At 46.6% G+C, this 14,299-nt stretch overlaps 1 protein-coding gene across 4 annotated transcripts in view; it reads left to right on the forward strand.

Moving 5' to 3' along the window:
- Positions 1 to 14,299, forward strand: part of PRKG1 (protein kinase cGMP-dependent 1) — a 387,732-nt gene that overhangs the window by 95,777 nt on the left and 277,656 nt on the right. Inside the window, exon 1 of one of the 4 annotated variants that reach the window (XM_064662175.1) lies at positions 13,358 to 13,378. The exons of the other annotated variants lie outside the window; for them this stretch is intronic. The gene's annotated coding sequence lies outside the window, so the exon portion shown is untranslated. Of the gene's footprint in view, positions 1 to 13,357; positions 13,379 to 14,299 lie in introns of those variants that run through there. 4 annotated transcript variants of the gene reach the window in all.

Consider the following 14,299-nt stretch of genomic DNA (forward strand, 5'->3'; position numbering starts at 1 on the left):
ACGGAGCAGCCGGAGCAGCCGCGGGGAGGAGGCTCCTGTTTGAGGGGAGGGGAAAGGGAATAATTGTGGCTGTGACAGCTCCGTGTCCATGTCTGATATCACTGCCCAGGACACTGTGGAAGGGATGGTGGAGCTCATCAATGTGACACGTGGTGTTGCTCCTTCATCCTGATGTTTATTAGCTGGAGGAAGGGTCGGGACAACCCACGGGAATCTCAGAGCAATCCCTGTCCGGGGTGCAGGATATGGGAGAGGGAATGATCAGCAGTTTGGGGTGATGAGAAAGGGCCTGCTGAGCTCAGCTGGCAGGAGAAAATCCACGGCAGAGGGGAGGTTTTCCTTCTGTTAATTTTAGATTTTGTGTCTGTGTTTCCAGTTCGGAGTTTTCTTTTTTTACGTGTCGCTCGACAGAGCGAGGAGTGATTCAGAGGAGCTGGGGAGTTGAGGCTGAATTAAGCTTTAGATAGACAATAAACAGCGATGGATTTCCCCCCCTGCTATCCTTGCTATGAGATGTCTGTTGTGCAAAACTGCTGGGGTAGCCTGAGAAAAGGCTCTGACTTCTGAAATCTCCAGTGTCCTTCATCAGCCATTCCCGACAAGGGAAAGAAAAAACACCTTCTCCTTTATTCCTCCAGCCCTAGCACTTATTTGGTCACTGTGGTCACTAATTAGTGGAAAGTTAAATGAGGGTTAGCCAAGTAGAAGCAAGGGGAGGTGGACTTCCAGCCCCTGGGGTTTTGCTCCAGGCACACCCACGGAATGGGTGGTTGGAGAGGCTGTGGGCTCCCCATCCAAGGGGTTTTCCAGGATGTGGCTGCTCCAAGCCAACCAAAGCAAGGTGGGACCAGGGGTTAGTTGAGGTCCATGAACAGGCTGATGATTCTGTGGTCATTTCTGTAGTGATCTTGTGGCAGTGGAGAAGGCAGCTCATGGAATCACAGAATATCCTGAGTCAAAGGGATCCCAAAGGATCATCCAGTCCAACCCCTGGCCCTGCACAGACACCCCAACAATCCCACCCTGTCCCTCAGAGCATTGTCCAAATGCTCCTGGAGCTCTGGCAGCCTTGGGGCTGTGCCCACTGCCCTGGGGAGCCTGGTCAGTGCCCACCACCTTGGAACAGGACTCTCCCAAGCCTTCCTTCATGGCTCTTTGTGTGTATGATCCATCTAGAAACCTCTTCTGTAGCTTCTTTTTAGCTTTCCATTCTCAAAAGCTCTAAAAGGTATTTTTTATTTCTCCTTGGGGTGGAGCAGACTGCGAGAGCTCTTACTTGGGTAATTCTTAGGAGCAGAAATGGTTCTGCAGAGAAACTGTTGTTACTAAATTATCCTGGGAGAGGCTTTTCCCAAGAGACCCACAAACCAGCCATCTCCATTTTTCCGTGAACGTCAGTGATGTTGAGATTTGGAGCAAGTTTGGTGTTCCTGTGCTTGCACAATTTCCAGGCTCCCCTGGTCTGAGAGGGCCGGGGAAATGTCTGCCTTCCATATCCACTCCTGTTAAATGAGCAGTGTCCTTAGCAAAGCTGTTCCCAAGAGAAAAAGGTACTAACCCCAGAGAAGAGCAAGAGATGTCAAGCACCAGCTTGTGTGAAAAGGAGGGAGAGTTTGGGAGAAGAGATAGGAAAAAAAACTCAAAGTGCTGTTTTGGGAAACAGCAGATGAAGGGGCTGCATTTTCTGCTTCCTGCCCAAATTATTGCAGGTGAGGTCTCCTTTGGAAGCCAGGCATCACTGGCAAGGTATCCAGGTGCTGGATACCACCACAAAAAGTAACTCTGGCTGGATTATACTTCAGGGTTTCTTGGGAATGCGTTGTGTGACACAGGAACAAATGACGTTTTCCAGGGCGGGAGGTTTTTTTTCCACGTCTCGTCTGTTGATGTTCCTTCCAAAGTTTGGGCACTGCTACCATCAGCATTTTCCTATGGGAAGAAAATCGAAGCAGACCATGGCTATTACATAAGAAAGGAAAATAAAGCACCCTTCAGAACAGCTGCTTTTATTTGTCACTTAATGCCTGTGAAAATGAGAAGTGATTGAGCACAAATGTCCAGAAAATAAGTGTTCTGAAGCTTCAAAAATGTAACTTACTGCAGACTGATTTAGGAATTCAATGTAGTAGTTAAGATGCCAGAAATCAAATATTCTACGGGAGTTTTGTGCTTGAACTGAATTTACTGAGCACAATGTATTAAAAAGCTCTAGTCCAAGCATTATCTCACCCTCAGAGAAAAAAGGCTTCTATTCTGACTCTGTGCCTCCAAGGACCCCTTGCTTCAGTTCGTTTTTAAGGTCACTGATATTATTTCATTTGCATTCCCAGTCAGAAATGCCATAAATTGTTTGATCAAAAGCCTTCCTACTTTTTCAGTTCTTCCCACTCGTTTTATGTAAGCTGGGTTTGGTATTTTTGGAAAGCATGTTCTGCCTTGCCGTGTCTTGCACTGAAATCCTCTCCCAGGGTGGGAGTCCACAGAGATCCAGGGCCTCAGAAACCCAGACAGGCAGAGCCAGTGGCCCTGGAGAAACAAGGAGGCTTTTGTGGAGGGCATGTCCCTATTTACCTAAAGGTTATGGAGTTTGATGCTAATTTTGTGTCCATCTTGGAGAAAGATCTTGTTGATCTTCCTGTGAGCATTCATTTCACAGCCAAATGTGTCTTTCCCTGCAAACCTCAGAGACTGGGATGGAAGAAGAATTACTGTAATAAATGGCTTTGCCCGGCACTGCCTGAAATATTTCTGTAAATAGTGTTTCTGTAAAAAAATTTTCTTAGGGAAAAGAAAAAAAATCTACTCAGTGGTCTGCAGTTCCAAGAGAATTGTTAATATGAGAGGTTAGAGAATCATGGAATGGTTTGGGATGGAAAGGACCTTAAAGCTCATCCCATCCCACCCCCTGCCATGGGCAGGGACACCTCCCACAGCCCAGGTTGCTCCAAGCCCCGTCCAACCTGGCCTTGGACCAGCTTCTCTGAACCAGGGCCTCCCCACCCTCACAGGGGACAATTCCTTCCCAGTATCCCATCTAACCCTTCCCTGTGTCAGTGGGAAGCCATTCCCCCTTGTCCTGCCACTCCAGGCCCTTCTAAATAGTCTCTCCATCTTTTTTTTTGGTCAGCTCCCTTTAGGTGCTGGATCTCCTTTCTTCTCCTTGTTTGGTAGCCTAAAGTTCTGATCCTGACACAAATCCATCAGCAGGAATTCCAGTCTAGATAATAATAGAAATGCAATTTTAGAGGAAGGGAGAAGCAGAACTAAGTGTCACAGCATTGCTTCCAGCTGATGGAAACATGGAAAATAATAGAAATCACAGAAGGAAAACCAAACCCCTCCTTCCCAGAAAGGCAGAATTAGCACAACGATGTGCTGGATTGGAACTGAACTTCTCAGGTTTCCTGCTCATGGAAAAAAGGAGGGGCTGGAGAGCTGGGTTACAAACCCCATAGACTGATATATTCGGGCACTTGTGGTGCTGCTTTTCTCCAGATCTGAAGATCTTTCCTTCAGATCTGAAAGGTGGTTTTGGTGCTGCAGTGGGGAAACAACATTTTTTTGGATGATTGAAGACTTTCCTGCGGTGGGAGCTGGCTGACAGTGGGCACTGCCTCTCCCCTGTGGCCTCTTGCTCTTGGCTGGTTTCTTTTCTTACTTGTTTTTCCTGGCGGAGAGAAAAATCGCCACGGCCTTTTCAGGGACAGGGAAGGCAAAACTCATTGTGGCCTTCCAGTGCCTGGAGGGGGCTTGGAAAAAGAGGGGGGAGTGACTTTTTACCCAGGCAGGTAGTGACAGGACAAGGAGGAATGGGTTTAAACTGTAAGATGAGAGATTTAGAGTAGAGATTGGGAAGGAATCGTTCCCTGTGAGGGTGGGGAGGCCCTGGCACAGGTTGCCCAGAGAAGCTGTGGCTGCCCCTGGATCCCTGCAAGTGTCCAAGGCCAGGTTGGACGGGGCTTGGAGCAACCTGGGCTAGTTGGAGGTGTCCCTGCCCATGGCAGGGGGTGGCACTGGATGTCTTTCACCATCCCTTCCAACCCAACCCATTCCAGGATTCCGTGCCTGCAGATTCCAGAAGTGACAGCAGAGATCCACACCAAGAGCTTCCACCCACATTCAGGGTGGGGAGGAATTAAAGGGACTCTCCTGTTGAGGAAGCAAATGCCACGGAACCAGTGTTTCTGGAAGTGCCCCTGACTTTCCCATTTAAGAGACCAGGGTTGTTTTACAGCCTGTAAAAGGACTTTGGTTACCTCAGGCTGTCCTTTCACTGAGTGCTGTCTTGGGAAACAGGGCTGCTCTCATTGCTAGAGTTTAAATACCTCTTGTTTCTACAGTCAAGTGCAACAATAGTGTTATTTAAACAGAATTTCAAGATGGATGTCTCAGGTACCCTTCCCTCCTCTGATTTTATACGGAATTTTTCTCTGACTTGTCCAGGGGGAGAACAGTTTGTCTGCAACGTGAATCAAGAAAAATTTTGGCAGGCATCCCTGTGGAAAGGGCACTTCAAAATCTGATCCACGTGAAGTCTTTGGCTATGCAGCTCTTTAAAGTGAGAGAATAGGTTGAATAACAACTTCTACTTGCAGATTTCTTGGCTTAAAAATATATATTTTAAGCAAACTGTTTCGTAGTTAATATTTTATTCTTGATTTCTTTTTTTTTTTTTTAAAGAAAGGGTAGATTTTGATGTGCTTTACATTTATCCTGTTGAATTCCTTTGTTCTTAGTTCTCAGAGCTATCTAGTGTGTTTCTAAATCTTGCCTTCCTTCTTATATTACATATGGAAGAGCTCTGAGTTTAGGAGGAGGACTATATATGGAATATACTCACGGAAAGGAAAATAAACCCAAACCGAAAATCCTCGCATCCCCTTTGGCTCCAAATGGTGTTTTTAAACTATGGCAGAAAAGTTTCAGGTCTGGATCCAAGAGCAACACAGCAGTTACTCCATGAGATGGCTGCTCTGCCGTGGATAAGACACGTCCTGGGGTCGCCCGCAGGACGGGCCTGGCTTCGGTGCTGAGGAGGAAAATTAACGACAGACAGATGTTTTACCCAAAGCACTTTTCTATCTGCATCAAAAGCTGAATTGATACTGTCTCTGGCAGCTCCTGGAGCCAGCAGAGCCGTGTTTCATGTTGGTGCCAGGCCTGGTGTCAGAGGCGCCGCTCGCGGGGAGCACTCACTGCTCCTCGCCTTTGGCACTCACCTACGGGCTTGCCACGGTGTTCCTGAGTGCCAGGAAAGGATTTTTGGGTGCTTTTTGATGTAATCCCCTCAAAACTTCCCCTTTCTGGATGTGTGAAATGGGGTATTTTTGAGATAAATGTGCCGTGTGGGTTTTTTTGGGCAGCAGGAGTGCTGATGACACTGTCAAACTTGAGCTAAGGGTGTGAGTAGTAACATAGAGTGGGAAGGGACCCACAAAGATTGTGGAGTAGTCCAACTTCTAGCCTTGCCCAGGACACCCCAACAATCCCACCCTGTCCCTCAGAGCGTTGTCCAAACCCTCCTGGAGCTCTGGCAGCCTTGGGGCTGTGCCCACTGCCCTGGGGAGCCTGGGCAGTGCCAACCACCCTCTGGGGGAAGAACCTTTTCCTCATATCCAACCTAACCCTCTCCTGACACAGCTCTATGAGCAGAGAGAACTCGTTTGTAAAGTCTTATGTTGTAGAAACAGAGGAAAAACCACAGTGGCTGATTAAAATCCCAGCTCAGCACCTGAGCAGCACTAGCAGTGGAATGCTTTCCACCTGGGAGAAGGCAGAAGAGGAATAAACTGGCTGGTTTTCAGAGCAGGGATTTTTGAGGCTGCTTCTGCAATCTCAAAACTTCAGTGCAAAATCAATTAGAAGAAAAGAAACAGGCCCTGAGAGAGGAAAGCATTATTACTGTAAAGCTGCTTCATTAGGTATTGATTGCTCAGCGTCCCCACTGTCATCCTTTCCTTCCCTGTGCCCTGTCCAGATGAACGTGGAGGAATCCAGGAATCCCTCTGTGCCTGTGGACAAGCTGAGGTTTGCCTGATTCAATCAGGTATATTTATTACTCCAGTGTAATAAAAGGACATGATTTGCAGTTGAGTATTGGGGTGTAGCAGAGTATTTTTTATTTTGTTTGGTTAAAGAACCTATTTGGTTAAATAACTTATTTGGTTAAAGAAACTTTCTTCATGGAGCTCTTCCTGGGCCTCATTTGGGAATGATTCCGAACGTTGGGCTGTTCCTTAAACATGGGGGAAGGATTTGTATCCCACATCTTTATGTCTAAAGTTACTTTGCTTTAATTTTCCTGGGTGTCCCCATGACTCTGATTTTTTTTTTGAGAGCAAGAGGAAGATTTAGGCAAGAGTATTTGTGTCAAAGCCCACCTGAGGATGGGGAAATTTATACCAACGGGCTGTGTAGACTTCACCTGTTGCCTGGAGTTTTCCAGTGCTTTTTCCATGTGTTTTGGCGTGTTATTTTCAGGGATTAGCTTTGAGGCAGCATTTTGGATTTGGCTCTTATTTCATTGGGAATCCCTAATAAAAAATTGTTCTGATAGGAAACATCAAGCTACGTGAACAGGCTCAGGCTTTTGTAAATGTCTGTTGGTCCTTTCCAAGTCTGAAAAGGGGATCAGTTATCGAGGGCACCCTTTCACTCTCAGGTGTTTTTAAGTCTCCTGGTGCATTCAGGAGGTGACACAACGTGAAAGTCAGATGTTAATTTGGAAAGTCTTGGCAGAAGCAGAGCCTGGTGAGCCCAGTCCAGTGGGACAGCAGAGCACCTTGGGACTTGCATGTTTTTTTCAGCTGCTTGATGGCTTTGAAGGCTTTTGGTATTTTATTCTGAATTCTAATACAGTCACTCTCTTCCAGCTTATTTTTTTTTCCAATTTCATGGCACGTCTTGTTGGTTTAATAAATTGCCTGAGCACAAAAGAAAGCCCTGTTTGGATATTTATGTTATCATTTCTCTGCGCTTGAGCAAACACTTCCTTCAGTCCAAAAATACGTGGTAATTGGCAAATATACTGAGAAATGTTATGGAAAACCAGGTCGTGTTTATTTGGGTGATAGACACGAATGTTTCCCCTCCAGTCTCCCGATTCCTCATCCTGTGCCTGCGTTGGTAGGAAATTATATCCTCCTGTCTTATTGAAATAATTAAATACAGTTTGCAGAGGGGAGGGCTGGATGAGTCCCTCCTGTGAGCCTGCTGACGTTTTTAACGTGCCTTTTTCAGGTTGTAGGGACGGTGCAAAGCAAACAGGGAAGAAAAGGCGTCTCTTCGGTGCCTTTTGCATTCCGTGGAGGTAATTGAAAGACTTTGAAAACTCTGGTTTTCATTAGAAGGGAAAGAAATTCCAATTTATTGAATCATTTTTGTTTGCAGGTTGATGAAATAGCTTATTTGTTCAACCAAATGCCAAGAGGCATCTGCAGTCCTGATAACCCAAGACATTAGCTCTGCTCAGACATTATTTTTGCTTACAGTCAGGAGAATAGAAATTTGACAGGGGAATAATGTGTTTTAATGAAGTATTCATCACTTCTCCCCATTTTTCATCATTAAAACATCCATTTCAATTTAGAAATGGACCTGAAAAGTCATGAAATCCATCATGCAGAACAGATGGTTTTCACTGCAGATGGAAAAAATTCAAGCTGTTCCTAAACATCAGCCTGCGTATTTTAAGCAATTAACTGCTTTTCTGGAGGCATAATGGGTCAATTCCTTATTTTTTTGATGGCAGAGGGTTAGTTGCCCGTAGTGATTAACTTCGGATTTTGTTATTAAACCAGCTCAATGAAGTTCATATTTAAAACACTACATTTGATTAAACACAAGGTACATAATTGCAGTAAAGTTTTGGGGTAGGTAAGAAGACTCTCGGCGTTTTTATGGGTTCACCCAGGTACTTTATGCATTCTGAATGAAGAAAAGACACTCTTTTTTTTTTTTTTTTTTTTTTAAATCAAAATCAGTCCTTTTCTTACAACCAGGCACTGTGTTTCTGTCTGGGATTTGTAGCCTCTCGTGCTCCTGGCTGCCTGCAGCCTCTCGGGCTAAGCGGGATGAGAAGGTGCGTGAGGCCTTCAACGTACAGTGGGGATTTCTCTGGGATATGGTCTGGTGCTGGTGCCTTCCTGATGTCTGACCTCTTCATCTTCAAAGAGTTCTCCACTTGGCAACTCTGTCAGGTCTTTCCCACCTCTTTTCTGGGTATCACTGTGGCCGTTCCTTCACCTGTAGCTTTCTCTGCGAGGACTTCTCGAGACTCCTCTTCTTTTGTGGGCCACAGTCATAGTGCAGTTTTCCATCCAAGTCCCCTGTTCCTCTGGATGAGATTCTCCTCCTGGTTTCCCACTGCTTCTCGTGGGGGTGGGAGGACAGGTTGTGATGACTCAGTGTTTCCCTGCGGGGAGCGTTAATTAGCGCGTTGTTTATTTGTCGTGATGCTCGTTGTGCTTGCATTTCCCATATGGTTGTGTTTATCAGGAGCATGACCTGGAGGAGGTGATATATCTTTATCCATATTTTTGTATATAATCTTTTCTTTTTATCCACCTACAGCAAAGTGGTTGAGGGTCACTAATGAGATTTCACGAGGTGAAAGGAGACGGACTTTTTACATGGGGGCATAATGACGGGACAAGGGGGAATGGCTTCCCACTGCCAGAGGGCAGGGTTAGATGGGATAGTGGGAAGGAATTGTTTCCTGGGAGGGTGGGGAGGCCCTGGCACAGGTTGTCCAGAGCAGCTGTGGCTACCCCTGGATCCCTGGAAGTGTCCAAGGCCAGCCTGGGCTAGTGGAAGGTGTCCCTGCCCATGGCAGCAGGTGGAAGGAGATGAGCTTTAAGGTCCCTTCCAATCCAAACCATTCTGGGGTTCTAAAGCCAGGCAGACTGTAGAACATGCCTGGGCTGCTCTGTCTGACCTGGACTGGTGGATGGGTCTGAGAGCTGGAGACAGGAGGAGGGATCCTGTTGCTCATAGTTGGGGTCTGACCCTCTGGTGAGGCTCGTTCAGGCAGGACCGATCCATAGGTTCCAGGACGTTATAGGAAGTCTGAGGTTTGCAGTGTTAACATCTGCATAGCTCCAATGGCAAGGACTGCTGGCATAATGTTTAATTTTCATGGAATTGGAGCAGGTGCTCCTGATTGGAGGTTTTAGAAGGGGAGATTCCCCTTTCTGTTGGTGTGATTGCCGTGATATGACACGCACGATGGGAAACACTTGGCACTGCATTTTATTCTCCAGGAGAATCCTTTCAGGAGCACTCCTAAACTTTTTTGTGAGGCTTTAGAGCTTCCTAATAACATAGAATCAAGGAGTCATGAAGTGGTTTAGGTTGGAAAGGACCTTGAAGTTTGTCTTGTTCCACTCCCTGCCATGGGCAGGGACACCCTTCATAGGTCCAGATTGCTCCAAGCTCTGTCCAAGCTGGAATACAGGGGGCAGCCACAGCTCCTCTGGGCAACCTGTGCCAAGGCCTCACCACCCTGACAGGGAAAAATTCCTTCCCAGCATCTGATCTAAACGTGCCCTCCTTCATCTTAAGGCCACTCCCCCTTGTCCTATCACTCCATGCCCTTGTGAAAAGTCCCTCTCCAGCCCTCTTGTAAGCCCCCTTTAGGTACAGGAGACGCCTGGGATCTGTTTGGAATCCTTGAAATTAGTGAGGTCTGTGACATCTTCTGCTCTTTCATTGGTGAGAGCTTTTAAATCTGCCACGTTGCCAGACCAGTTCACCTGCTGTGTCAGTGAGACTCCGCCACCGCAACCGAGATGGGATTTGGCCCAAGATGGTTTTATGCAAGACAAGGTCCTTTGTTTTGTGAGAGCTCCAGATCAGCTTCTGGCTTATAAAGATTTAAGCGGCGGGTGCTGCGGCCAGAGCAGCATTTATAAGCTTCCAACTCTGTTTCTGAATTGAAAATCCGCAGAGGTGCTTTATATTCCGTGTTCATCAGCTCCCAGAAGATGAAATATGTTTTTGTAGTATTCCAGACAGCGTGACCCCCCTGGATCGTAAAATTATTTCCCAGGGCTGTGCCTTCTCTGTGGGCCGGGTGCATTTTCTGATGGATAAATGCCGGTGTTTTGCTGTCCCTTTGTCCTGGCAGTGTCAGCTGCACTCCAGCCATGGTTGGGGAGCAGACACGGGGCTGGAGCTCATGAAGAAAGTAGACTTGATATCTAAGTCTCTCAACAGAGCTGAAGCAGCTCCCTGTGAAATCCAGAGACGAGTTTCATTTGCATTTTTAGGCAAGCTGGCATCTGTTTCACCTATTAAAGCCAACGTTTCAAATAGTTTTTTCCGGCAGTGCTCCTGCCTGACAGGCTCCAAATCCAAGAGATTTCAAAGGATTGTTGCCCTGCTCTGCCACCTCCTCGGCAGGGCCAGGATGGGGCTCTGAATGAGGCTGCTCCCCATGGTGCCCTTCTTTCTTCTCAGGACCCAAGACATTTCTATTCCTGCTTTTAGGACGGTCATTCTCAGAGCAGTAGAAGGAATTTGGTCATGTTGGTTGGAGGACATCATAGAATACCCCGAGCTGGAAGGGACCCGCAGGGATCATCCAGTCCAAACCCTGGCCCTGCACAGACACCTCAGCAATCCCATCCTGTCCCTCAGAGTGTTGTCCAAACCCTCCTGGAGCTCTGGCAGCCTTGGGGCTGTGCCCACTGCCCTGGGGAGCCTGGGCAGTGCCAACCACCCTCTGGGGGAAGAACCTTTCCCTGAGATCCAACCTGACTCTGCCCTGGCACAGCTCCAGCCGTTCCCTGAGTCCTGTCACTGTCACAGGGAGCAGAAATCAGAGCTGCCCCTCGGGAGGAGCTGCAGACCCTGGTGAGGTCTGATGTCATTCTCCTCTTCTCCTGCTGAACATACCAAGAGACCTCAGCTGCTTTCCCTCTAGATCCTTCACCCTCTTTGTAGCCCTCCTTTGGATGTGGGAAAACTGTTAGATTTGGGACAAAAGGGCTAGTTTTGCTTTGGACCTTAGACCTGCTGCTGATCTACCATTTGATGTGGAGAATACTTGTGCTTTGGGCATCCGTGCTGTGAGTGGGTTAAACCAGTGCTGCCACCACGGCCTTCTGCTCTCACCGTGTGCTTGCTGAGACAGGAAAACTGAATTTCATCTGCAATGGAGAAGTGATTTTTTTGTCAAGCGTAGAACTTTTCCATTCAGAACATGCCCTTTGATACCAGCAGAAGTCCTACTTATAAGACTAAGCAGTTGAATAGGTTAATAAGTCTAAAAGTGCAGATTAGGTGAAGTTTTGGGTTTGGTCCAGAGCTGTAGGAGCTGTACTGAACTAAAAAAAAAAAAGCTGCTCTAACCACAACAGAATCATAGAATGGTTTGTAAGGGCCCTTAAACACCGTCTTGTTCCACCCCCTGCCGTGGGCAGGGACACTTTTCCACTAGACCAGGCTGCTCCAAGCCCCATCCAACCTGGGGCTGAACACTTGCAGGGATGGGGCAGCCACAGCTTCTCTGGATGACAAATAGAAGGACTTAAGGCAGTGTTTGGTATCCCAGAGGGGGGGAAAAAGCAATTTGAAATCCTTTTCAATTGTACAGAGAGAAATGTGAGTATTGGTTAAGTGTCAGATCAGACATTCCCATTCTGCTGGTGGTAGTGGGGAGCCCTTAAGTTACTACAGACTTCACTGGAGATATAAACAACAGATCAATAGTCAGAAAGATCTGTGTGGACAGCGCCAGCACCTCTTAATGAAAATCAAATTCAGCTTCCCCTTGGATTTCCAACTTCCCAAATGCCAGTGAGTCTTATAAGCAAGAAAAGGATGGATCATTTGTATAGTTTACATGTTGCTGGGATTATTTCCGGGGATTTGCTGGGAAGGTGAAATTTTTTTTCCTTTGCTTTGAGCATTTTGCTGCAATCTTGGGCTGCAAAATTCAGGCTATACAAGAAGAGCCACAGCTGGAGAAGAGCTGAAAATACCTCTCTGTACACAAAGATTGGATGTGCTGGTGTAACATCTTAGCAATTAGTCACGACTTAAATGAAATAAATACCAAATCTAAAACACCCAGAAATAGGCACCAGGTGAACGCTACACTTGGATTTAGTTTATGTTCTTTAAATTGCCCCGAGGGGATTAATAAATCCTGCAAGCATTAGGCATAAGGGCCATAGAGAGGCAGGAATGTCATATAATTTCTGGATTTTTCTTTGTGCTAAGAAGCCAATAGCCTTCATAACTGAAATATTATACCACTGCATCAAATCCACTTTCAAGCTAACTAAACAAAAGGCTTCTGCACATCTGGGGTGCTGTATCCTTGTAAGTTTTGATAGGCAGATGTAGAGCAAACGGCACCAAAAGAAGTGTGAGCACTAAACCTCCTTCTCAAGTTACTACACTCACTCAAAATTCCTGATGTATTCCAAGTACGTAAACAATATTTAAATGAATGAAACTAGATGGGCATATTTATTCCCCTAGTACCTTCAAACTTCCCGGGGAAGCGTCATCCCTGGAAGTGTTCAGAACCCATGTGGATGTGGCACTTGGTTTAGTGGTGAACACAGTGGTGGTGCTGTGTTGATGACTGGACTTGATGATCTTGGAGGTCTTTTACAACACTGGTGATTCTATGATTCTTTGCACTTATTTTTAATATTTTCACCTGTGAACATAAAGCATTTCTGCATTATTTTTTTTTTCTTGGAAAACGAGCAGGAATTCAGAAATCACCGGACTTGCAAAAACCATTTACTTTTTGAAGTCTAAAGCTTGCTAAATTATTCCCAGAAGTGTATTTTATGAGCATGGGCCCCCTACTGAACACAGAGACACTGAACCTTGCTGTGGGCAGGGCTGGCCTCCATCTCTTCTCCCCCATGAGTTCCTGGGTTGTAGCTCAGGGGGGTCGGACGTTCCTCCAAGGACGGGATTTTTGTCTCAAGATCTCAACCCCTAAAGTTGTTATTTAATGACTGGCTGTGGGCGTTAAACCTCAAGACATTAAGCCCAAGTTGCAGAAGGGTTTGTTTTGCTGCTGTCCCTCATCAGTGGCAGTGGAGGACACAGACCCTCGGGTGGGAGAAGTTCCATCCTGGTCCGGTCACGGCTTTGTGGGCTCCTGCAGGTTATTGCTGTGGTTTCCTGCTCCTTTCTGATTAAACATTCTGGCCAGCCAAAGAGATTTCTAGGCTGGCTGAAGTGCTTCCAGCCTCAGGGAAGGTGGGACAGCAGGATTTTTGGTGATTAAGAAGGTTTGAAATAAGAGCTTGAAATGGAGGGAGGGAAGTGGCGCTATCTCTCTGCTCTGTGTTACGAGTACCAATGCCAGCGGGCAGCCTCAGACACACCAATACTGAGAGAAAACAAGGTGAGTTAGGTTTTTTTTTCTCCTTCTGGCTCACCGTTCAGTCATAGAGTTCACCAAAGATGAGGCAAAACCCAGCTGTCAACAGCAGTGCAAAAAAGCCATTTCAAAGCGACGAGGGCTTTGTTAAATCATTGAACTCCCGAAGGAACAGTGTTTATACATCTCTAATGGGATTATTTTATCTAAATAATAATAAAAAAGCCTGCAGAGTTTGGCAGGAGGCCCCTAAAATGCTCGTTTTGGGGCTCAGTGCCTCCCGCTTCACAAAATGGCGGCTTGAGGGGGGGGAACCCACTGGGCGCCATTTTGTGTCGCAGGCGCCATTACAGGCCCCTTCTCTGAGGGGTCCCGGGCCGGTCACAGAGCCCTGAGGGGATCCCAGCGTGTCTGCTGTCGGCTTCAACCAGGCAGTTTAAATAGCGAAAATGTTAGCAATATTTTTTTTAATCGTGAACTTTTCCAGAAGCCTGGAAGAAGGACAGTGCGCTCTCAGGGAAGAAAAGCGGTGGGGATAATAGTTTATGGATTAATCTGGCAGGTTTGGGTGTCTGGTGGCTGCGTCTGTGAGGAGATGTATCCAGGCCATTGCTGGAGGGCACCCAATAACACCCACTGGCTGAGATGTCTTTCATTTCCCATGTGTTGACCCACAGTCAGTATATAATAGTAGAAAAGGATAAAAAAATGTATTTTTTAATAGATCGGAAATCAGCCCTTTATATTGACTGTGTCCTATTCCTGCAAGGCAGCACTGAGAAGGTGGTTTTCTGGCAAGGCTGGGTTTGGGTTTCCTCATTCAGGATACACCTGATGATTGTGGTATTATCTGGTGCAAATCAAAGTGCTGAATCCCACACTATAGAGTCACAGAATTCCAGAGTGGTTTGGGTTGGAAGGGAAATTAAGGCTCATCTCATCCCC

The sequence above is a fragment of the Pseudopipra pipra genome, chromosome 8 (genome assembly GCF_036250125.1).
Source record: "Pseudopipra pipra isolate bDixPip1 chromosome 8, bDixPip1.hap1, whole genome shotgun sequence".
Lineage (NCBI taxonomy): Eukaryota > Metazoa > Chordata > Aves > Passeriformes > Pipridae > Pseudopipra > Pseudopipra pipra.